Source organism: Plutella xylostella, chromosome 4 (genome assembly GCF_932276165.1).
Source record: "Plutella xylostella chromosome 4, ilPluXylo3.1, whole genome shotgun sequence".
NCBI classification, from domain to species: domain Eukaryota; kingdom Metazoa; phylum Arthropoda; class Insecta; order Lepidoptera; family Plutellidae; genus Plutella; species Plutella xylostella.
In genome coordinates, this window is record NC_063984.1 from 8,829,421 (window position 1) to 8,856,409 (window position 26,989).

Consider the following 26,989-nt stretch of genomic DNA (forward strand, 5'->3'; position numbering starts at 1 on the left):
ATGGCTGTTCCCAGTATACAAATTATTTTAACAAAAAAAAATATTCAATAAATTTTATCCTGCAGAAATGGATCTCATATTTTCGAATTACTTACATAATATTATAGATTTTCTAGTTGGGACCAAGATTGTATTGATGATACAATAGAGGTATAATAATTAATTGTAGTAATGTACATCATATTAAAAAGTTTCAGGAGGCTACAACCTCTGGGATACATTAGGTAGGTATATAAATATGTGATAATGCCGTTATAATTAGCAAAAAGATGGCATGGGATAAATGTTTATAAATAGCTAAATAGCAATCAAAATCAAGGCAACTAAGAATGTTATAAAAAGTTTTTGGTATGTATAGGTTTAAAAGCATTTAGTTCAGAATGGTAGCACAATAAGATTTGTAGTTAAGGGCCCGTACAGGGTGACGTGCCGCGCCAATTTTGGGTTTTCAATGCTCTTCACACAGCACACGCAGTGACACGCACACATGTAAGTTTGCACAGTGGGTCGATAAACTTTTACTCGCCAACTTTATTGACAATTATGTTCAAGTACATTTTGGGTGATTTTAGGGTAAGTAAGTATAATTCTTACTTACACTGGTAGGCACCAGGAAAAGGTAGAAGTTAATAGGGGTGCCACTTTACTCTATACTCGGAACCCGATTAGCTTTCTCAAACAAATGTGGTATTTACTTGTAGAAAGGTAACTAAAAGTATTAAAGTGTAGATAATAAGTTTCGGGCATCCTCCAGCCAACAGAACCCCGACGACAAAGCAAAGTAAATACATAGTGTCGCAAAAGGGCTATACTAAGCCAAAAGGGGATGACTCAAGGGGTCATTCTGAACAACTTTTGTTCTACGAGATTTGCAAATTCGCGAAAAAAAATATTCGTTTTCCATGGTAAAAAGTCACATGTCCAACAAAGTTTCTATGAAAAAGGTTTTTTTTTGTTAATTTCCAAAACTCGTAGACCAAAAGTTCAGAATGACCCCCTGTCTTACTCCTTTTTACCCGACTGCCGAAGGAGGAGGGTAATGTTTTTTGATTGTATGTATGTATATATGTAAATGTATGCCTAAACGGCTTGATAGATTTTGATGTATGAGGTATTGTTAGAAGCGTATTGATGGCGCGATAGCTATAGGCTATGTGACGTTCCATTAAAATGTACATAGCGCCCTCTTGAGGACATAACGTGATGATCGAAAAAATAATAATTCAACTTTGCCGTGTAAGGTATCAAATGAAAGGACTTGATTTTCACATTACAAAAATATGCATATTGAAGGTATTTAAATAACAACACCAAAATTATTGAAATAAAAAATGATCATGAACTACCTACCGACGTAAAATTTCATAAAATAAAAACAACTAAAAAGTTACAAATAAAAATATACAATTATAAAAAACTAAAAACCTGACTGTACGCTAAAAACATGAAAACGAGTCCCAATGTTAATGGAAAGTATCGCAGGCGGGGACCAACTTGACCGCCACTCAAGGCCGTTTTCTAAGTAACATTCAGCTAAATGGTGAACCGTCTGCTGGTATAATTTGTTTATACAGGGTGTCCCAAAAGTCAACGTCATCCCTTAAAGGGCTGATAGGTCAGCTCATGAGAGGCCAGAATATCACAATATGACCTTAGTAAAAACTCGATAATTTTCGAGATATTGACACTTTTATAAATTTGCTGAAAATCGACACCTTGGATCAGTTTTTTGCGTGCCGCCGGTACAAAAATCCATATTGTTAGAATTTGTTTGGTGTTGCATCACCCTGTATAGCCTTGCTATTGATCGCAGTCAAAAAAATATCGAGTAATGCTGTATGTTCAAAAAAAACACGGTTTTCAATGTCATAAAAGGTAATCGTATTTTTTTATAAACAACTTTGACTCTACATACTGTAAAAAAAATATACCACGCAAACCTGGCACCTTATTTGAAAAGATTGCTCATTTAATGCAGTTTCCAAAATGGTATGAAACGTTGCTATTGTTTCAATTAACAAAAAAGTTATTGCTATTTTAGTACAAAACGACCTCGATGTAAAATTGTTTGAAGGAAATTTATCTGACTGAATTTATTAAGGGTAAGTCATGTTGGAATGAGTAAAAGTAAAATAGGTGGTGGGGTCAGCCGTGGCAACATAGATGACGCAAAAATTGCTAAGAAAAAACTTACCAAACTATTATAAAACATATTTTGCGTTTTTTACACCTTTCTTGACTTTTATTTTTATTTCTCAAAATTATAACACCACATTATTAAATTAAGTACATAATCAGCAAAAAATAATACTCATTAATGGTCAAAATCATAATTTTGAGAGTTTGGTTTTGTTTAACAATAACTTTAAAATAAATAACAAGTAATTAGAGGTAATGTTAATGACAAACTGATCTGTCCCTTTTTTGGATACTGTGGGTGTACAATGTACATGTGTAAGCGTTTTACTTGTACAATATCACACATTAGCACTACTCAGGAATGTTTTTAAAATAGCGTTCTCAAGCTCACATGCTGCTCAAGCACATCCACATAAACACCACTGCTACACACATCACACACAACACGTCCCCGGATTTATAACAGATGTAGCTGGTCCCTTCATCATCAGGGATCGCTATTTTAAAAACTCCGCCTGTATACTTTTAGGCGCAGGCCACCGTACGTTACCATGCGCTACATTTATGGGGAATGTGAAGTTGCTATAGTCCACTTTTTTCGAGAAAGATACTCATAATGCGTTTTTTTATTAACTGTGACAACGTTGTCTTTTTTCCCACTTCCGGCCACACCACCTATTTTACTTTTACTCATTCCAACATGACTTACCCTTAATAAATTCAGTCAGATAAATTTCCCTCAAACAATTTTACATCGAGGTCGTTTTGTACTAAAATAGCAATAACTTTTTTGTTAATTGAAACAATAGCAACGTTTCATACCATTTTGGAAACTACATTAAATGAGCAATCTTTTCAAATAAGGTGCCAGGTTTGCGTGGTATATTTTTTTTACAGTATGTAGAGTCAAAGTTGTTTATAAAAAAATACGATTACCTTTTATGACATTGAAAACCGTGTTTTTTTTAAACATACAGCATTACTCGATATTTTTTTGACTGCGATCAATAGCAGGGCTATACAGGGTGATGCAACACCAAACAAATTATAACAATATGGATTTTTGTACCGGCGGCACGCAAAAAACTGATCCAAGGTGTCGATTTTCAGCAAATTTATAAAAGTGTCAATATCTCGAAAATTATCGAGTTTTTACTAAGGTCATATTGTGATATTCTGGCCTCTCATGAGCTGACCTATCAGCCCTTTAAGGGATGACGTTGACTTTTGGGACACCCTGTATACCGCTTTTTCAATACCTGTAAGTAAATTTTTTGGCAGCATAATATTTTTACTTAATTTTAGCGTTTCGAACGTCAAAAGAAAAAAAGCAACCGTTATAGGATCTCTTTGTTGTCCGTCTGTCTGACTGACTGTCTGTCACCGCCCTCTTTCTCAGAAACGGGTAAAGATATCAAGCTTATATTTCGCATAGATGGGGAGTACCCCAAAAAAATATTATGGTACTCCCTGTCCCACACAAGTAAATTGGGGCTTATATTTTTTCCAGTTATTTTGATGTGTATCCTTTTTTCTTCTTTGTTGTTTTGTATAAGTATGTGTTTCTTTTCTTTAAATCTGTATTTTTTGTTGTTGCTGTCGAAAAAATGTATCTTTATCTTCAAATCACGCCATCTATCGTTTGTTTTTTTTGTGGCTACTGTCTATAGAAGAAATTCCGTCATTGACAATTTTACGTTACGAATTAATTTTTATTTATTTTATTTTTATTTTTACATTTTCGTGGAGAATCAACAGCATTTTGTTAATAAATAATTATTACTTATGAACACATAACAACTTGATGCCATTAACAGAATGAACTTAGTAAACCCAGTAAACCTAACACATCCAGAGGAAAAACAAAATCTCTTTCTCTCTCTCTGAAAAACATACTTAATAGCCCAAACTCGATGCTTTTAGCTATTAACATCTTTGAAATAAAATTGAGCCACCACCGTGTTACTGCCCTCATCAGATCCTCACGAGACCATACCTCAACCAGCACCAAGAGACTGTATTTTTGATCCCTAACCTAATGTTCGTGCGTATTGTCATCACTTAGATCCATTCGCTATATTCCTGCTCCTCATCAGACCTTTACGAGACTGTAATATCACGAGAATATTGCACACTATCTAATTTAATTTAATGTATTGAATATACTGGAAGAATTATGCTTCCTCAATTTCAAATCAAATTATGTTGGTGTCATAAAAGTTGAAAAAGTGCAATGACAACCAATGTGCAGTGATTTTGTATCTGTACACGATAAGATCGCGAGCTGTCAGTGCTGCCTAAACCGACGTGACCCTTCTTTGGAGGCCAGCGGCCAACTGAGTCAAACGGCACTTGTGTTTATGATTTTATAACACAGAAAGCCGCCATAGATATTTGTATGAAGATTTGAGGGAAAAAAATTGCTCAAGTTTGGGATTAATTTACACAAAATAAGTGTGTGTTTATTAAAAAACAAGGTATTTAGCGCCTAGTCCAAGCCTTTAACTTTATAATATGATAAAAATCATATGAAAATTCTTAATAATTACGACACAGTTGTTACAATACGGGAGTGTGATTGACTGGTTTTTCTTGATATTCTGAAATTAATTTACAGTTATCCATAATCATTTACTTAAATTCGAATGATTCAGCACCTAGCTAGACTCTTCAACTACCTGTGTGATTTTTTTCAAGGCTGTAGAGCATCATTTACTACATAATTCTATGACAATGCCAACCCTCGATTCCCTATTGCAGACCCTTAAGTAGGTGTTCTAAACACTAATTATTTATGTTTGTTATGGTTAAAAATAAAACGATTATTTTTATAGGTGACGGTCACATTGTTTTTTAAATATACCTATGCAGACCTAAGCGATAACAATGCTACAAATACATTGACAAGTCGAGTCAAACCGACTCGGTATAGAAACAAAACATATTATCCACAAGGTCTGAATAGGCATTTAGGTATGTCATGTTTGTATTATAGAACTCCACTTAATCATAAAATAGACTTACAAACTTACATTTTTATTTAAATTATTTTATAGTTAAGTACTAAGTACGAGTATTATGATTAATCTCAAATTATAGGAATTATTGAGTTTATTTTATAAATTACATTTTAAAACGCGCCTCATGTAATTTAACCTCAGGCACATGCTATGTATCGTAATCATACAACTTTAATCCTATAACATGTAAAACTCTTTATTTGGAAATCACTAACTTCTTAATTCATTTGCTACTTAATTTCCTCGTCGGCATATTTTATTTTTGCCAGCTCTAAATTAACAAGCCTTGCTTATTGAAAGTATAATTATATAATATATTATTTCATCACATTTTAATTTACAATCTACAACAGAAAGGAATTCATATTGTGATATTATTAAAGTATTATTAAATGCTTCTTTTTTAAAATTTATGTAAGTACCGCGCAATTTTTGTTTTTAAATAAATAGCATTGGTAAACTTAAAGTTGGTTATAATTATTATACTTAACCAGTAAAAAATCCAAACTACCCACGTGGTCTAGTGGTGGAAGCTCTGTTTCCACGCTCAGAGGTTCCAGGTTCGATAACCGAAAGAGACAACCATTTTTGTTTGTAAATTATGGTTGCAAGTTTGGTTTGCAATTTTAATTGTGCAAAATTATTTTATTAGTGTTGTTAAAACCACGCGGCGCCCCAGCTCGGTAAGTCTTTATTAAACGAAGGTCTAATAAAATTGTATTAATTATGCATCTACTTTGGATACCTACTTACTTAGTTTAAATCATCAAAGATAAGTAACGAAATGCCATGGAGTGTTGAAATTATGATACCAAGAAAAAAAGAAAGATTTTTTTTTTATATTTAACACACAGAGAAACTACACAACACTTACATTTACAAGAAAAGGTTAAAAAGTACTAACTTTACGCAGTTAGCAAATAAATACCACACTTTATAGTTCGCTAAGGTCTACCATCCATGATACATATATCTATGTACAACTACCCACATAGATTAAAATGAATATGAAGACTAGAGAACATGCATCTCAAAGGAAAAACTAGGTACGTTAATTCAACATTTTGCCACTTCAGTAATGCCAGACGTGTAATGGGCCGTGTAATGTGATGTCACTCGTTTTAATGGAGCCCTCAAAGCCTTTGTCACAGTGAAAATTAAGGGGGAAGTTTTTATAAGAGAATTAGCGGTTGTTTTCAGGTGGAGACGGGTGGTAATAGGGAAATGATAGAGTACTTAGGCTAAATTAATACCAATTGCACGGAAATGAGGACTTGGCTCAGGAGAGGAGTAGAGTTGCGCATAGCGCTATATTTCAATGTATGTGGTATATAATAAACCCAATTGTATAAAATAATTTAAGAATGTTAATATAGCTCTTTATTACTGTTTAGTTTACTGTTAGTCCACTGCAGAACATGGGACTTCTCCAAGACTGTAGAGTTTTTGCCAGTTTTGCCGTAATCGTAATCTCTTCTCTTGGCAGGTTGAATATGCGATATAACTAAGCCAATATATTATAACCTGGCCAGATTTGTAACTAGACACTTTCGGCACAACACTTATGTGTTTTGTGTGTGAATCGTGTTACAAACCGCTATAAAAACACCATTTAGTCATCGTTAAACAATTCAAAAATTACGTAAGCCTGTATATTCCTCACCAATTTTCGTCTCCTAAGTAGAGAGCCTCCCCACATGCAGACGGCACATTAAAACGATGAAGCCAGCTCATTTAATCGCTATTCAGCACATTACTTACAAAGCGCATCTCTAACATGTAAAACAGTCCCGACGGGTATTTAAATTTTCACCTTTCGCCGTAATTCTGCTAGTCGACTACAAAGGAAACCTTGTTATAACATTACCTCGTGCATTTCAGCGTCACACCTGACCGCGCCCAGCCCGCGGCTGTTTTCCTCCAAATTTTAAACTATACATGCCGAGGAAACACAATATCGCCTAAATGCTGCTAAATCCACAAGAGAGAGAAGGGCAGTTAACAAACGTTCATCGAATACGTCAAAGTAAATCCTTGACCGACAATACGAATGGCAATAAAATCCACCCATTTACCGCGGGGGGTGACTCTTAGAGCTCCACAAAAAACCCGCCTCTCGGTGGCCGAGATTGTCGCAAAAACCGCAAAGCGGGGTCATTTGTGCGATAAGGAACGGTTTAGCCGCGTCAGCGGGCAGTCGCCGCCGATAGTGATCGCGCAAATACACACCACTTATCGGCTACTACACGATAGTGTGCCGACTTCTACAAATTGGGGGACTTCACAAGATAACGCAGCTTAGACTCTTTTTTGTGGCCATGTTGAAGTTTTTTGTCCGTTTTATCAGGTGATCGGTTTCTTGTGTGCGATGACATTTAATTAGTTCTCGTATTTACGGAGTGGAACTTGCAGGAGTTAGAAAGTCCACGTTTCGGGTCGAACGCCTTGCGGGCTTTAATTGAAGTCTGTCCAGACACTTAATTTTCCATGGGCGCCCGCCCGCCAGGTGGACGCTTTGTGTGCACTTCTGTTTGCTAAATTTCACGTATTTATTTTAGACTACGCCGGCCCATTGTGCCGCTCGGCGCGACTCTTTGTCGGGAAATAGCCTTCTCCTGCACGGCTTTGTTAATTTTATTAATACGTGAAACATTTATAAAACACCACCGCAGCTTCGAATTAATGAGTTTTATTGTTGTACAGAGAGTAATGTTCCCTAAATGAAGCCGAATTTAGACGTGAATTTGGGAGGGCGCGGATTTTCATGTTTTAATTTATGCAACTTATTTTATTACTTGCCTCCTTCCCGCAGAGACTGACAATTTAAACCACGAAGTAGAACAGGTGCTGCTTAGATTACAACTTTTCATCTTAAATTGATATAATAACTCTTTAGTATTCAGCTAACGAAAATGCTTACTTACGAAGAATACTCAAAGTAAACAATAAAATGACACACCTGTAAATAAAAGCCGGATAAAAACCCTCTGTTATACTGTTATGTCGGCCAGTGGGGTTGAAGATTCAAACAATGTGGCTACAGAAACATTGACCATGCAAATAATGCGACTTATCCTTTCATCCGGCGACTTCAAAGACAAAGCAGTTGGGAGAAATTTACGATGATCCCCTGAATAACCGGGCATTCCGTCAGCTTGGACCAACAAAAGAATTTAATAAGACCGCGAGCTTAGGGCGGGCGGGGCTGCGGGCGAGGGCGGGGCGCCCTCAGCCGCGGCCAGCGCTGGTCACACACGCCGCCGCCGCCGCCGCCGCCGCCCCGAGTCAACACCAAGCGATTGCGAGTTAAACATTAAAGACCTCCCAATGTTTAGCAAAGGCGCAAATTAAAATAGGCTTTATGCGAAATTTAATTTGCGAAGTGGGGCACAGAGGCAAGGGTTGACTGTTCCAAGCAGGTAACTGTTTGTATTGGTAATGAAATTAGCTTTGCTTTTCATTTCGTCAATTAGATTTCAAGAGTACCTTCGTGTTGTAATGCGATAAAATAATTTAATAAGAAAAGCACTGTTTACTGAATTGTATAAACACTTCCAATTGCTACAAAGATCTGCGCTGAATGCTGTCTGCGAGTAGATCTTTTGATATGTGTATGACGACCGAGGTCTAGTGGAGCGTTGAATATTTAAGCAGCCTTCAAAAAGGGGAAATATTCAAATTGCGAAGTAAACACGGGTTACATTAAACGAAACTATTCATTTTAAATATTCAGTTGGAGTTCGTTAAGTTACACACACCGCAGGTAAGTGGTGGTTCCCGCGGTGGATGTGAATAAGTCAGAGCCTCGAGCCGAGGCGGCCGCGGCTTGTGTTTTGATGGACAAGACATTTTTATTGCATCCACAAAGTTGCTGGAAATAAAACGGCAATGTTGTGGAGCAAGTGCAGCGCAGCCGAATTATTCAGGTAACTTGCTGTTTCATTAAGTATTTTCTTGAATTAATTAAGTGAATGTTCAGAGTTTGTTACATGAAAATCCTCTAATTGTCTTTTATGAGAAAAATATGCCAAAACATAGCAGCAAATAATGATAGGACTGTTCATCATAACTTATGGTGCAATGCTAAAATAAATAAAAAAAAAATCGAAAATTATCTGAGTTGTTATATGGGACTACGTATATTTTAAATACAGCGGTACATCAGTTAGGTTGTGCAATGTATATATATGTAAGTTCATTGTGTAGGTACTTGTTTGTAAATGAATCTACCTGTATATACGTCCACACACTTAACCTAGCCTGAAGCAAAATCTGTTGACCAAAATGTTGGTGGCGACGCGACATGGCCGCCGGAGAGCTAATCGGGTTACCGGCTCCACCGCGACTCAAAGGACCTCCGCAAAAAGGCACCCTTTGACTGCGTCTCAAATATTAGAGCCTCGGCCTCGGCGCCACCGCAACCCGCCTTATTTACAAAATAAACATGAATAATCGCATCATTAAATACAACCAACTTTACTTGTGCCCGCTCGTTTTTATTGATGTTCTTAACTGCCTCATGAACGATACCTTTGGGCACGAATTCTGTTTGAAAACTTAGAGTAGTGGTTATTGTTTTACCGTTGATCAAGCCGACATGGAACCACAAATATTTCCTCCTTAAAATTAACACTCACGACATAGATATAGATAATACCCAGATACTACAAGATGTATTGACAAGCTCTTACGGGAATCTAATTACACCAAGTCAACAAATAACATCCGTCTAAAGTTTATCTTCCACCAATGATCTGATTAGATCTTGCAGTGATTTAGTTTACAGACGCGCCGCGAGTTTGCCTTCGTGTTTAATATTTATCGATAGATTCGTGTGGATGTCGTCGCCGGGTCGGCACGGATCTGCACGGATCGTCGGGGGGCTCGCGTCAACACGTTTGAAAGTACGAGTGTCGGGGGATTTGCTACCAGTTGCATGTTTATTACACAAACACAAACAAGATTTTAGTATTTCAGTATTAGAAGCTAAGATATTTGCATCGTGTAGAATTAAAACAGGTTTAAGCAGCTAAGGGAGCTCCAAAAACACGTACCCTTCCTATACGTGTCATAAATATGAGAGCAGGGAAAACAATTTCTCCACACGTCAAGTTGGTCGGCTAACAGGATTTTATTCGCGCATAAAAAACGAGCTCATCATGCAAACGCCAAAGTCGGGACGTGGAGATCCCGCGGTAAAACAATTTATCTGCATCGACGGAGTTACGAGCGGCGCCCACTGAATAAAATATGTCGTCGCTGTCACTCCAAGGCGCTGTCTAGTGGTGCCCCGCGATCCGCGGTGCCACTGTGGGTAGGTATCTGCTGCTAGATGTGCTAGGGCTACCGAAGTTTGGAATGGTCAAGGCAACAATGTTCTGTGTGAAATGCGAATTTTAAACACTGTATTTCAGGAAGATTGCGCTGTGATGACGAAAATACAATTTCATTTTGATTACCTACCTATTGATATTCAGAGATGCAGAAAATTGGTGGGAACCTCATAGAGTACTGGCCATTCCTTTCAGCTATGTAAGAAGCCCTGGTTCTTTCACCGACAGCGACATTCAATTGGCTTAGTTTGTAATTAGTAGTAATTAACTATGTACGTAATTCTACTTTTCACGGCTTACTATACCTTCACTACCAAATAACTCTTGCAATCTCACGAAAGTTTTCCACAGATTTTTCCACAGAATTTCCCACATCATTCTCACACCCCTAGCGCGAATTTCCATGAATTAGTACCGATAAAATTCTTGTACATTTTTGTCGGTTAGTCGGTTCCGTGCCGGAGTGATGCTTGTCGCGCGTGACGTGACGTTGTCGTGTTCGCCGCCGTCGGCCGTCCGCCGGGACTCGTGTGAATGCCGCCTAATTTAATATGATCGGCAGGAAATGGTCTTTTCACGTGTTTTCTGCGAATATTTTCTTAGCTTCAGTAAATTATGTAGGAGTTTATTTCTTAATTTGTTTGGGGTGAATTTCTAAGAAGACACACCGTTCTTTATGTAGAGTAAACCTAAGCTAGTCAATTATTAATATAGTTCATAATAATTTATACTTGTACATACTGATATTTAACCTATTTTTTGCTCCCCTTTTTCGAGCACACGATTTTAACTCTATAAGAGCATATACCCCTACATATCCTACCTATGCAAAGGGAGATATTTACTTTTCAGGATCCTGACATGACGGCAAATCCTTTAACTCACTCGCATTCGCCTCGCACCCTCTTACCTGTAACAACTTCATACATCATTTAAAGTCCCTCTTCAAACAAACGTCTTCATCTTCAACAGCATAAATTCGCGTTCCATTTTCAAATTCGCTCAAAAAATTCACAATTTAACCTATGACAAGTGTATTTTCTGCTCATTGGGCGCTCAGTCGAATACTAAACGATTCTGCTTAGCATTCCGCACTTGAATCGAGTCAAAGTTGAATAAAAGTCGAGAGGAATAAAGTAAAGACGTTCTCGTTAACGCATTAGCGACCACGTCGCCGTCGGGAGAGCGGAGGAGGTGTCGGGAAAAACTCTTTAGGGCTGTGGTTTAACATCGCCATGTAGAAAAGAGCGATTATTCAAAAAGTTGCATAATATTATTATTATAGGTACGTAATTATATTATTATCTAGGCATAGTAAATTTTAAAATTAATTTTTAATATAGTAAATTTTTTATTTTTTCGTTTTCATGGTGTTACATTCTTATAGGTAGGAAAAAAGTAAGACATCCTGATCGCAATTTCAATACATAAAATTAAAACTATCTTTATTGGAAAATATACAATATTGGCTACCTATGAGAGAGTTGCAGCCATTGTTCTGCGTTGTTTCTACCCCTAAAAATTCATAAGTCGTCTTCCCGTTAGCGTTTAAAGTGGTTGAATATTGATAGAATAAACAGTTCGTGTACGTGACCAAAGCCTTATTCGATAAGCTGTCACTGTTTCGGCCTTCATTTTATTAACTCATATCGAAGAAGTAAAAATTGAAATTTCAGGAATAATACTGAGTGGATTATGAAAATATGTATTATTAGTAATATGTTTTATGGTTGGGTTTGGGAAGCGTCTCATATAATGTTGCATACTTGTTACTCCAAAATTCCTTTGTGCTAAGTTTTGAAGCAGAAATCAGAAATAGAGTAATTTACTTTAATAACTCTATTTGACATCACATTTTACAGTTACCGAACACGCCTCGTCTAGGCTTCAAGATTCGAGTACCTCTCTAAGCTCTCGTGAACCGCACACACGCAGTCTTGTGCGGAGATCCGTTAGAAATTTAAAGGTAGAATCGGATATGTTTACTCAAGCAAGAGGCAGCAGCGAGCCTTCCGGCTGGCAACGCAAACGTATATTCCGTAGTTTGATTCCGAGACCAATGGCGACAACCCACTGTCGCGTGAAGAGTGGACTTGGGGAAATTTACTAAAGAAAGCTGAAACCTGAAATCAAACTCCATCCCTCTCGTTTACCCCCAGTAAGAGAAAGCGGGAGAGACTATAAACGTCGGTAAGTAGAATGTGGCTGGCTGGATGTGAATTCGTCGGATTGAAAGATGTTCGTTGAAGTGAAAAGTACACTGGAAATTTTGGACTTGCCTTCCTGAGATTTACACGTTTGTTAGGTACCCAACTGTGTTACTTGCTGCGGGCGACAAAGCGGGTAGATAATTGTGTTTTCAGGGATGTTTGGGTTCCTCGAATATATTGTTTACACAGAAGTAGGGAACTATGCGATACGTCATAAATGATTTGTTATTTTAACTTTATGCAGCCACAACCACAAAGCTCCTAATCAAGTAATTATATACGTATATGTATAAGTAGCAATCAATAAAGCTCATAAAACATGTTAAGGAAGGTACTGAAACATTTCAAAATTGATTAAAAATAACATAGTGGCTAATGAATGAGAAATACTTTCTGTTTTCTCATTTAATTTAAGTTTTAAAAAATATATTTTTTGCCTGTATAAATGTCTTATGTAGAACTTTGTTGCCCCCGTTATTCTTGGCGTACAGTAGTGGTACCTAACAACTCACCGGCGACTCGACTCTATGCTAGACATTGATATTTAAGCCCTGTGTCATATGTTCAAGGTTTAATTTCAAAAATAAAAATTAAAAAAATTAAAAAACCGACTTCAAAAAACCTACTAAAATGTAAGAAATAATTTAAGGTTTACTGTACTGGTGGTACTGTCTCATACGAGTAGAATTTGTGTAAACCTTAAATTATTTCTTACATTTTAGTGGTTTTTTGAAGTCGGTTTTTTAATTTTTTTAATTTTTATTTTATTTAATAGTTTTTAGTTTATTTGTAATAATTTTCAATCAAAAGTAAGGTGCAAATGATACCAAAAAGTCCTACTAATCAATACGAATCATTCAAGCCTAAACACGAAGTAGTTGCTATATACCGTTGAGAAGTTCCCCTGACTGCCTTCCGTTTCCATCATCAGATCAGCTCAAGGTCACCATCATATTTTTTTGTTATAAGAACTATATTTACGTTCTTAATTTCATTAGAATCGGTTAATATGTGCCCAAAATGGAAATTCATACCCTGTTTTTACCCCTTTACCCACCCTTGGGGGTGAGATAAAATTCTGAAAAAAAATGGGACCACCTGGGAGCTCAACCCAATACAACAAAAAAAGAATTTTCAAAATCGGTTCATAAACGGCGGAGTAATCGGTGAACATACATAAAAAAAAATATAAAAAAAAAAAAAAAAAAGATCCCGACGAATTGAGAACCTCCTCCTTTTTTTGAAGTCGGTTAAAAATGATTATAAAGGAGTGTACAACGAGTGGCCTACGCATAGAACAACGCGGACTCGGGTGTACCCTCGGGAAGCGTCATAGCGATCTTTCTTGATACAAAAAAGTCTGCCAATTTTTGCGGGGGGAAATTTTACCGTTTACCATGATTATGTCCCATTTGACATGTCATTATGAGTTTTAATTCCCAGCAATAAGGGTTATGTGAAGTGACATTTAATAATGAACACAGTGTCGTCATTTTTATTGCCAATGGATGTAACAATGGACAACATTTCATTTACTTTACCCTATATTTTTATTAGCTATTTGAAAAGTTTATAAAAAAATTAGAGGACCTGTATTTTTCTTATTTTGTATATACATTAATTATTGCATTTATTTTTAACTTTAAAATTTAATTATTTTAACTTTAATTATTTTAAAACCGGAAGTGACGTCACATATTAGGCTCAATTTTTATTTTTGTCTTTTGCCTTCTTTGCCATAGTCTCGAAAAAAAACATAAATGACACTGACAAGTGACATTTAAACTTTGTTTACATGCCGACCAACAAATGGGTCATTTTAAAATGACATTGATATTTCTGATGATACAAAGTATAACTTATCATGTAAAAAAATAAGCAGAAGCATTTTTTCAGCTGTGTAAGCGGTGGCATGCTCTGGGACATATTATATAGTGGTTATCTCTTAATAAGTACTAAACATTTTATATGATAAATAAAAAAATAGTCAGAAAGTGTCAGAACAGAATTTATGAAAATGACCCAAATAAACAACAACGTCACGATAAAACGTCAACGTCAATCAAAAATGAAAGTGACAGTTACTTTGTTTTTAAATCTGGCTTTGATCATCAAAATGCATCGCACCTGATGCATGACGTCATCAGCACTTTTTTACTATTTCATGATTTTCTCAAAAATTATACATCCAAAAAATACAAAAACACTTTTTTAGGGCCTTTAGAGATCTCGAAATGGTTTTCGATTTATAGCAGCTTTAGTTTTTTGAAATGTTGTCCATTATCGATAAGTGTTATCGATGAATTCGAGAGCATGGGCTGCAAATACTTATTATAAATTATGAATTAAACAAAGTATTTATTTATATAACTATGTATTAATTATATATTATACTTACTAACTTTAAACTAACTTACAAACCTACTCAAATAAGTTAAAGGATCTAATGTCATTTATCTTTCACCCAGTCGTAGGTTGGCTGGAAGAAATTGAGGCATAGAGTCGAGTCGCCGGTGAGTTGTTATAATCTGCGAAGACCATTATAAGGTTTGTCATCTTGATGAAAGAGAGATAAAGAGAAAGAGTAACACTGACCTTACACAAACCTACATTAAGCAATTTTTTTATCAATTAATTAAAAGAGGTTTTTGTTAGTGGCTGCTAACTTACGCAAAGCGGGTCAGATTTGGCCATTCTTCTTTGTTTGTTCCAAAAGTTACATATGTTTTTTTTCCATATGTTTGTGTAGTTTCGAAACTAGTATTGAATCCTGTGATAGACGTACATTTAATACTTGAGGAGGTTCACGGTAGTATGCGGAGAAGAATATAGTTAAAATAATATAAATTTACAAATAGTAGGTACTATCAAATACTAAAAGATTGAGGGAAAAACTTAAAACTGAAGATTTTATTACACAAATACTTGCTATGGATAAAATTACCTAACTACCTATATAATATTATTATTTAGTTTCATTTTTAAGGATCCATCCACTAAGATAATAAAATACAGTTTTACAAATATTTAGCAAAACATACACTGTATTACAAGGCTAGAGACCTATGGCTCTATATATGGGTATTTATCGTATTACCATAATGTAAACCTAATACTTATACATATTTTAACCCCCAACGGAAAATGAGGAGTGTTTTAAGTTTAACTTTTCTGTGTGTTTGTCTGTGGTATCGTAGCTCCTAAACGGCTGAACTGATTTATTTTTTGTTTTCTTAGGGTGATAAGTATAATGATACGCCGAGTGCCCTTAGCCAGGTAACATGAAAATCTGTTCAGCCGTTGAAGATTATAAGCTCGTTTCTAATGGATGAGAAAAAAAAAAACACGCACTCACGCCTTGTACTAATGTACTCCCTTGCGGGGTAGGCAGAGGTGCATTGCTGCACCCACTTTTCGCCAGAGTGTTATGTTAGTCCCAATGTAATAGGGGGCGGGCCTATTGCCATTTAACGGGCACATCCAAGACCCGAGAACAAATATCTGTGTTTAAACAAATATCTGCCCCAGCCGGGAATCGAACCCGAGACCATCGGCTCAGTAGTCAGGGTCACTAACCACTACGCCATTCGGCCGTCTAATGGATGAGGGGATATGATAAACTTCCGGATGCCCTATCGATTATAAATTTGGTGAGTAGGTACTGCATTAATACAATCGTGACAGCCGTCTCTTGGATATTAAACATATTTGAACTTACATACGAATAAGTCATCATCAGTCATTAATCATCCACTGCTGGACATAGGCCTCTCCCAAGGAGCGCCACAACACTCGGTCCTCGGCCTTCCTCATTCAACCATTACCGGCTACCCGCCTAAGATCGTCAGTCCAGCGGGCAGGAGGGCGTCCCACTCTGCTTTTGCCTGTTATTTTATTTTATTTGATGCTTTATTGCACAAATTTATATGAAATATAAGTATACAAAAGGTGGACTTAATGCTATAAGCATTTTCTACCAGCCAACCGACAGGAAATACAGAAAACTAGTATATGCAGGAAGGTGCAAAAAAAAGTACTATAATTTGAAATAGGAAAAACTAAATACCACTCGAGAACTCGTCTACCCCAACGGTTATCGGTTCTTCGGCAGATATGACCAGGCCACTGCCACTTCAGCTTGCATATTTTGACAGCTATGTCGGTGACCTTAGTCATCTGACGGATACCCTCAATTCTGATACGATCCATCAGAGAAAAACCAATCATAGCTCTCTCCATAGCACGCTGAGCGACTTTAAATCGGTAGACCAGTCCTACCGTCAGTGTCCACGTCTCTGGACCTGGCTCTGAGGAATGGCCGAGGAGAATATGTGACGAAGTTTCCCGGATGCAGCCCAACCCAGTTGGATGCGCCTTACAGCCTCCTTATCGAAGTTGCTTCTGCCTAGTAGACATATTCTTCAACTACAACTTCGTATAAGTAACAACGTATAAGTATTTTTTGTATATAGTATTTTTTATGTGGGTGTTTTTAATTAATTTGCAATACACAACCAAACTATCTATACACAAAAATAAGTAATCACTAAAGTACTTATAAATTAAATTTATTTATTTTTATTTATTTAACTCTTTATTGTACAAATATTACATTATTAATTAAATTTACTGTTTTTGTTATGTTTTTTTTTTCACGAAATAGGTTGTTTTCTATTTTACCACATCATAGTGTCACGTCGGTGTGCTGAGGATAGTAGGTAATAGTACCTAATCCGAAAGTAATAGGTAGACAATTTTATTCTATACAACTTTGACAAGAAACTGTTTAAAATTTCGCTATTATGTTTCAATTTTCCATACAAAGTTGCTAAAACCGTGAATTTTATATTGTGTTGTACTGTATAGACTGAAGACTTTCTTTTCACTTGACTATTTTGTAGGTAGATAAGACCTAATACAGATTTACAAGAAAAAAATATTCTGAGCTTAAGAATAACTTATAATCTAATCTAACCTAACCAATAAAAACAAAAAGCATTGCCTCACCGTACAGCCTTTGCATCATAAACGCTATTTTTTTTATTTTCGGCCTTGAATGTTTCATAGAACAAAAGTTGTTCAGATTGTCGAGTTGGTTGCAAATAACGAATAGGAATTAAAAAATGTAGTATTTAAAGTGCAACTAAAAGTGCTGACAACGAAGAGTACGATTTTGCAAAGACTTTTTATCGGTTTTTTGCTTATAAATAAATATAATTATGGGTCGATTAAATACGGTATTTAACAATTAGTTAGGATCACCTCCGTTTTCAGGACTTTATAGTTACATTGTAAGTACTCATCTACTTTTACACCACAGTGTGTGTACTATCCATTTTCTTCTGAATGAATCTATGTATTATAAAATCTACAAAGAAGCTTGATTAGACTACAAGTAAACACGGAAGAACATGTTATACGATTCAACCGCAAGTCCTTCCATTCTTTCTGTAAATTCCTAGACCTGCCAGCCTGTCTTCGGCGAAGCTAGTGTCCGTTGTTTACCCCTTAAACGAGCCTTAGCAACCAAACCAGCATCCAACTCCAGGGCCAAGAATGCCAAATATTTAGAACAACAATCCGGCGGGTAATCGGCGATGCAGCGGCCAATTTCGTGTGAATGATCCGGCCAAGGCTTTTGTGTTCCTCCGGTTCTAATTGAAACTATTTCGGGACAATGCTGCATTGTCCGCGTGTCCGGTGTTTGCTACGTTTATTAATTCAGGTGGGCGTGGCTAGCGGTGGGCGGGGCCGTGATTGGGCGGCGCGCGGCGGCCGGCCCGCCCAGCCGCGCGGCGCTCAGCTCAGAGACTCGCGGCTGCTCGGCGTCTGCAGACGTCTCGAGACGCGACGGTCGTGCTACGTGGTCGAGGACGCGAGTGCCGGGACCGGGGCTGTAGAACCTGAGAACTGCACGGTACCACGCGCACGCCAAGTAAGTGCTTTTAACGGATGTTACGTTATGTTTTTTTTCAGGCAGGTTTATACTAAGTACATGTTTTACTCTTGAGGTTGAGGTTGTGTTGACATAACACACAAAATACATACTTAGGTACTGAAATACTGAAAGTTATGCAAATTTAGTCATTGTGTAAAAATCATAACTAAAAATAATAGTGAGATAGGGTACTTATAAAAAAGTTCTCCCCGACCAAAAAACTTTTGGGTGACGAACTTATACACTTGCAAAGGTTGATGAACGCACAAACCCAAATGATTTTAGGTATTTAACACTAAAACTATTTCCAGAACTTTAATGTGCAATAAATATAAATGAGACCGAAAACTTTATCTTACGAAACTACGAAAGCATTACTAACTAAACGTTTACATACATTTTATGGGCCGCAAAAGCGACGTGGCGTTGTAAATGTAGACTGGTGCAAGAATTTACGACTAGTCAATAAAAGTTGAACAAACTCTACACAAATAAATTGCGGCCGCGATTCAATTCGGGGCTTCTCGATCGACGAGACTTCACGAGACTCGATCAGACCCGAGACAAATGATCGCGTCACGGGAAATATTCGCAGATTCGTGGATAGTTTTTTTGCATTCGTTACTCCAGTGTTGCCATTGCAAGAAATGTAGTTTTCGAACATTAGACCACAATCGTATAAAATGTTTAAACATTTTATTTACTTAGTAGTAAGGTTTCTTAAGTAGGAAACATTAAGCAAAATATATAGCCTATCATATTATCATAGTAAAAAATGTACGGTTAGGTATAAGTAGATTTTCTTTCACTTTAAAATATAATTTATCCTTTAATCATAAATACTTCTAATACTTACACAATACATTAAGTTTTTTAAAAATCTAATACTTACATAAGAATATAATAAATTAGAAAATAAATCAAGTTATACCACCTTACAGTAAATACTCCTAATCTATGTAGTATTGTACTAACATACATTTTATGAGCATAAGAAATTGATAATTATGACTAATTCCATTTATTTCTGGCACCTGACCCGGGAATCCAACCAACCAAGTAGCCTATGCACTTACCAACCATTAAGAACTATTCAAATACCCCACACTAAACCTGACGGTGGCAACCCTGCGCGATTTACCTTAAAAACCGCCGCCCGCCCTATCCATGTCTCCCCGCCCCGCGCCTCACCCCCCCTGTGATGACGCTGACTCAGAGTGTGTCAATTCTATTACGACTCTTGGCTTTTTATAGCATTTCTCGATCGTTTCTCCATTTCGATTGGCTGCTACTCCGCCCTGTTGGAGCAGAATGAGCTTTCCTAAAGACTTTATTGTGTGTCGTTTAAAAGGATTTGTTTGGGGTAAAATGTGGAGGAAATAAATTTATTATCGGTACGAAGCTATCAATACCCGCTGATTTACACTAGTTTCTATTTCTTTATATTTCGGGATGCAAAACATTAAACAGCTCATTTAAGAACAAATATTGGCAATTATTATCTTAAAAAGCGCCCGCCCGCCCTATTCGTGCCCCCCTCCCGCCCAACACCTCATGTACTATTATAAACTCAAAGCGCTAAATGTCATACTTTAGTTTTCCTAATACATTATTATTATTAAATACTTTATTGCACAATAATAAATATCTACATAGGCGAACTTAATGCTAACAGCATTCTCTTCCAGCTAACCTTGGGTGTTGTGGATAAAGTTATAGGTAACATCTAACTTAAAATTCTCAGTTGTGAATTTTTGAAAGAAAATTTAGATTCGGATTATAATTAGGTAGGTATATAATTGATATATGGAGTATTATAAAGCCTAGAGTATAAGAAATTGGTAAATCTATGTAAAATACCAAAAATAGTATAACCTTTAGATACCTGCTAAAAAGTTTTTTGTTTCATCTAAACGTGTCACGCTGGGCACATACATATAATAAGGAACAGTGTATACGTATAATTTAACTTAATTTGTGCACAGGAAAAACAACTAAAGTTGCAAAATAAACTTTCAATAAATTGCTACGAAAATCATTAAAACTGCCCTCGCCGTCACGCCACACTGAAAATCATTTAGCGCGATGTGGATCTTATCTCTTTACGCGTAGCGGTCATTATGCAACTACTGTGGTTGCATAATGGGTAGTACTCAAGTTTAGATATATGTTCTAGTCTAGATATGTGTGTGCCTAGATCACAATCTCGATAACGACTCCCGGTCTGGTAATGCGTTCGTTAGGCATTAGGGCGCTTGCACAGGGCGCCTCCCGTCACATCCAGCTCTTCTGTACTAATTTTGATAGATACACACTTTTTAAGTGTAACTATTTGGAACTAATGATAAGTAAGGTAAGGCCCAGTTTGTTAATTTATAGAAGCATCTATGAGTAATGGTATCCATCCTTCATTATCATCACGACCCATCACGTCTGCACTGCTGGGGCACGGGTCTCCTTCCATTAAAGGAAGGGTTATCATCCTTACCTTAACTTTAAATAGGTATGCAAAATTGTATAATATTTGAAGTTGACTAATGGAAACTGTACCTTTTAAAACGTATTATACATACCTAAGTAGTAATAATCATAATCTTTGAATTCCAAATCGTGAGCACAACAACTTCACATAAACAGAACCTGGGAATCAAATCTAGGACCGCTATTCGTCGAAACGAAGCTTACAGAGCAGTTTAAATAACTAAATGCCAAGGCCAAAAATAGCTCGAACCGTTCATCAGTGAGGAATTGCCTTATCGCTGTTTGTAGACTGATTCTGAATACACACAATTCCACAGATAACATCATAATAATAATATTTAAGTATTGTTATTAAAGATCTATTTTCTTTCACGCTTTGCACATTTTTACAATGATGATGGAATTCATAGAATTTAAAAAATATGTGATATAAGCCCTTTTGAAAAATCACTCCTCTACCTACGTTTAGGGGCTTATAATAGCTAAAAAACTAGACCATTATAAGCATAATTAAAATTTGAAGTGTATGTTTATTACTATTGTTACGGAAAAAAATACTAAATATTTTTTTTTATTCTAGAAAAATCGAACATCCTGATAAATGAAGAATATTTTTTCATAATAAGTATCGCAGTATCTACCTATTGCACAAATGCACATACATAGTATTGTATAACCTAGGTGTTTGTTTTAATCACCTATTCGGCTGCCCATCGTTCAACACCCATAATCCATAAACCGTTACGTGATGTGTAATAACAATAACAAAATAGTCTGTGAGTGAGCCACCACGAAGCGTAGGGTGCGCCTAAAAGCCTGGGATTATGCAACACATGCGTAGAATGGCTTCAGTAAATTAGAGCTCAAAATTAAGCCTAGTTATGACGTCCTGTCTGGACAACCAGGAGTTAGCTTAATAGCTACAGTACAACCAAATGACGAAGCCTTAATCCCCTAGAACGAACCACACCAGACTGCGATAGTATCTTACAATATTTTCGAATTTATTTCCACAAACACCTTTCTTTAACAACGTCTTCTAATGACCTTAAAACTTGTGCAGACTTATCCGTAACCAGATACAATCAAGCCGACTCTCAGATCGGAATATCGTTAGGTCGTATAACAAGCGGTGAAGAAAGGGTTGCTATCGTTTAAAACAAATGAGGTTTAAAAAGCAGTTCGTGCAAATGATGTTAAATGCTGGTTGCAGACTGGCGGGCGGGCCGCGGCGGGTGCAAACGACGTGAATAAGAGATCAGTTGCAAGCGTCGCGGTGGTGGTGAGCTAGTGCGTGCGGTGTGGAAGCCACGTTAGCGGGCGCTTTGAGTAATGCAACGTGGCGGGCAACAGCCGCGGTTGGCAAACGCAGGTGTGAAAGACTTTATATTATGTAGAACCTTCAATATATGGTTCACATGCTTAAATACTAAATGGTTACAGGATTACTACTTCGTTATAATTTATTTACCGTGATATTTTATAATCTAATAATACAAGAACAATATTCGTATAACCATAATAATAGACACTGTCTAAAAATGCCAACGCGTTTGCAAGCGTTCAGCCGCCAGTCTGCGCGGGCGGGCGCGGCGATTGGTTTAGTTAGCAGCGAGCGTCGCGCCTCATTTGCCTCCGCCGCTGCAGCGCTAAAGAGTTTGTTAGAATTATTACTGCCTCTCTGTATCCCGCCGTCATGGCTCTCGGTGACAAACTGTTTAGTTTTGATTGCTTTGACTTCACGTCATTTGGCGATGCGTGCTCGAAGCGTTGCGTTTCACTCTAACTTAATTGTGGACGGTGAACTGGTGCTGATATTATTAAAGTAAATTTCGGCTGTTTCGCAGACTTACATGTGCAAACGTGTGTAATCCTTACTTAAGTCGACTTATTGCAGTTTTTAAAATGTGTTTGTACTAATTTTAAATAGTTATTAAATCAAGTTAACGTTAGTTCGAACTTATAATATTATATGGTACACATTAATTTAAAAGTCCACAACGCACCATTACCAATACCTCACAGACCGCGAAATAATTATGACAAAAATAAAATAAAACAGTTGGATACGGCCGTAAAGTCGGCAAACAATACGCGGGCTAAAGGGCGCCATCAAAAGGGCCCGGGTCGGGCTTAATGATCCCTTAATGATCGGCCCGCGGGCCGCCGATGCATCAACCTGAGGGAAAAACTTTCTAATCGCTCCTCCTCACCTATCCGGGACTGAGGATCGTGCTCGGGTTATGAAACACAACGTTTAAAAAGCACTGAAATAATTATTTCATGACGACCAAAACAATGTACAATGTTGTAAATACATGTAAAGGAAGTTTATTAATGCGATATCTCACGTCACAGGCTCGGTAACCAGGCTGCACGTGCGGTGAGCCGGCGGCGGCCATTAAAAATAATCGATGACTGCGAAAATATCGAGCACTTTCCACTAATGACATCGCGAGGGAAAACAAAGCGGCAGCCTGCCTCCTGGGCGGAGGTGAGGACACTCTAAATGTTCAGAATTGAACGCAGAGTGAGCGGCGTCTTGAGTGGAGCCGGTGAGCCGCCGCCAGCCGCGGGCAATGGAGAGGAAGCCAAGACTCCGCATGAGGCTTTCATGCGTGAGCTCTAAGTACAAGACGTTTTCGATCGCTTTGAAGAGAAGGTTGGGAAGCCCGGCGCCTTCAGTTTTAAGGTTGCTGGTGTTCGTAGATAAAGGCTATAAATGAAATAAGCCTACGTAAGCCTCTATTAATTGAGAGTAGTAAACATTGACAAGAACCTGGTACTTTAAACTGTAACATCGTTTTGTTAATAAAATATACGCGATTTTACGAGTGCCGTAACTTGAGTTATTTCCCCAAAATTTCGCCGGTTAATGGGTTAATTCGCGCGGAAGCCACGGCGGCCGCTCGCACCGAGCGCCGCTTGTTTTTCTTACAAATGAAATTATTGCGGGAATAAAATATTTTACTGTCTGTCAATTTGCCGGATTCACTTCGTCGAAATGTAGCGCGAGACATTAAGCAGAGGTTAAAATTTTATTTGCGCGAGATGCGGCGGCGGCGTGCTGTTGTTAAATTCTCCGCGGTACATCGCCATCGCTTGAAATAAGACAATGGCACAAAATAAAATAGGCTTATTTATTGCTCCGTAAAACATTGGAAGTACTCGAGCACCGCTCTATAAAATAGGAAGACATTGCTTACAGCATAATTCTTGCTGTCGTGACTCTATCAATTCTTGTAAGTATAAATTAGATACCATGTATTTATATTCCTTTCTACTCAGTTCCTATAGGCCGCTTTTTGACTCAGTACTTTCAGGAGGTCTGTAGTCCACAGTGCTGTATCCGTTAGCCTTTCTTTCGTCCAGCGGTTTTGTTCGACGAGTCTGCTTGCCGCTAATTAACTATGAAATTAATTGATGCAGCAAACTTGGCGAGTGAAACTTGAATTAATTGGCACGTCCGGCCCTGCCTAATTAGTAGCTTGAGGCTTTTCAGCTGCGGAAAAACAGACAAAAATGCGTCGGCCCCGTGCAGGTTCAAATCATTTCAGCCCTATTTCATTTCAATTGAAGAACGAGTCTATGGTCGGTGGTAGGGAGGAGGTGCGGGCGAATGAAACTGAGCGAAATTTAAATTTGAAGCGTATTTTTCCATACCAACTACCTACATGTAAGAGTAATTCATTTCGAAATAGTAATTTTTTAATAACTATTAAACTATTACTAAACTATTTTTGATTAATTAATACATAGGCATAGGTACATACAATATTTTATTTCAATAAAGAAATACATAAATGTCCTTACGCTGATCTATCTATATTTTACTACCTTTTCCGCAAGCTTCTTTCCGACTTCGCGTATCGCAAGTTTGTATGCTGGTCCGGTTTCTCATTTCAGTACATCAACCTAAGCAAAGGCTTTCAGTACTGCTTTACAATAATTCAGCCAATCACAGCGCTAGGTTTCATTCTTAAATTCAGTTTAAACGATCGATAAAGACATCGATTGTGAAATAAAAACTCGAGAGAGACATCGATTGTCAAATCAAAACCCGAGGGTTTGTGTCGCAAGGCTGTATGTGTAAACAGCAGCCCGTGCCGCGTGGGTAGGCGACGCGAGGGTAGGCGGCATTCAGCCAGGCTCAGCTCTCGTCCATTCAGGTTGCTCCCTCGCGTAGAAGCGATCCCGTGTTGAGCACAGCTTAGGAACACGGACAGTACAGTCGCAACATAGATGTAAATTGAAGCTGTTTCGTCGAAAATTGTGTTACTGATAACTTTATTTTCTTGCAAAACTAAAGAACACATGACAATATTTCAGTTTTGGTACTTTAGGTTAGGTATAAGGTCCTAGTATTTATCCTGTGCTATGGCTATGGGACACAAGATTGTTAATTTGGATCCACCAACCCGCACTGGGTCCGTATGCTCGCATGGTGGACTAGGCCTAAAACCCTTCCTTCAGTAGTAGATCCGTGCCCCAGCAGTTGGGACGGGATGGGTTGCAATGATAAAACATTTAAAATCCAAAGGTCGAACTCGGGACTCGGCACCACAATCAGCAGAATGAATTTGTAAAAAGAAGAGTTCAATAAAAAGAAAACTTTTACTTAAACTTTCTTGAATAGTTGCAGTGTCAAAATATAGTCCACAGGGTAGGTACGATTGCCGATTGTACGTGTGTAAACATGGTATGTAAGGTGCATACGAACTGTACGTTCACTGTACTGTGGCGGCATCGGCAGCTTATTCCGCTATGCTTCTTACGTTTGAGAATAAATACACGAGTACTCGACTACACCACCGGTACACACGGCAACGTTAAATGGTTGGCAGGGCACACTAACGTAGGTAGTGTATGTGTGTGTCAGCGACGTCGACGTAATTATTTAGTTCTGGGCAACCCACACACGGATATTGTAAGCATGTAGTTGTGCCAGTGACAATGATTCATTGTTTTTATGATATGAAGCAAAATTTTGCAAGGCATTGTAATAGATTGAATGGCTCAGTTGGTATGATACAAGACTTACAATAATCGATATGGTGGTTCAAATCCCACTGAACTTTACAATATTCCTTTTTTGTTTTTTTTATAGATTTAATTTATTTTTAAGATGGTTAATAATAGTATTGTAGTATATACGAATAAAAGCAACACAGAAAGTAAATGAAACAAGTTATTAAGTGTTAAAATTACCAAATTTATTCTTGCCGTAACATAAACATTAAGGATGTTACGTTTTAGTTGTTTTTCGTTTTAAAACATAGTTGTAGTTTATATTAATAAGGAACATTTTCAATTAGCAGTTTTAAATCATAATAAATATCAGAAAAGGATGGACTGGCTGTTTTACTAAAGTAAATAGGCAAGTCATTAGTTATATGAATCAACATGTTAATTAGCTAGAAATAAGATAACTTATTCCAACCTCAGTAACAATAACATCATTAACACATTGGCTTACCCATAATTGTAAATAATAATAAGTCTTTAACAAAATAACTAAAATCTTATACAAATGGAAAAATAAAAATTACTGAGCTAACCCCAATAATTATAATTTTCATCACTTTTTCGCCATAATGTCTTACGTCCATCCTTGTCTGACTTAAAGGACTTTTCATCACTAAATATCACCACATTGTTGCACCAATCAAAGCAGTCGCAAAACGCACTCTGTTTCGACATCGTCGGATCTGATCGGTTAGAGCAATTTTCTTCGTCGGCTTCCGACACTGCAACCCAGCAGCACGCAAGTGAACCCGTACGGTTTGTAGGGATAGATTATGTGTTGTGGCCGTAGAACGGGTGCTGCAGAACGGATCAGCGCTATGTGCAGCTACGATATCTCGATGG

General features: G+C 37.4%; 1 protein-coding gene across 1 annotated transcript in view; it reads left to right on the forward strand.

Moving 5' to 3' along the window:
• The first annotated feature begins 18,523 nt into the window (after window positions 1-18,523).
• The window catches only part of LOC105386300 (LIM domain transcription factor LMO4), a 132,404-nt gene continuing 123,938 nt past the window's right edge, over window positions 18,524-26,989 (forward strand). The window contains exon 1 of the mRNA XM_038120808.2: window positions 18,524-18,637. The gene's annotated coding sequence lies outside the window, so the exon portion shown is untranslated. The remainder of the gene's footprint in view (window positions 18,638-26,989) is intronic.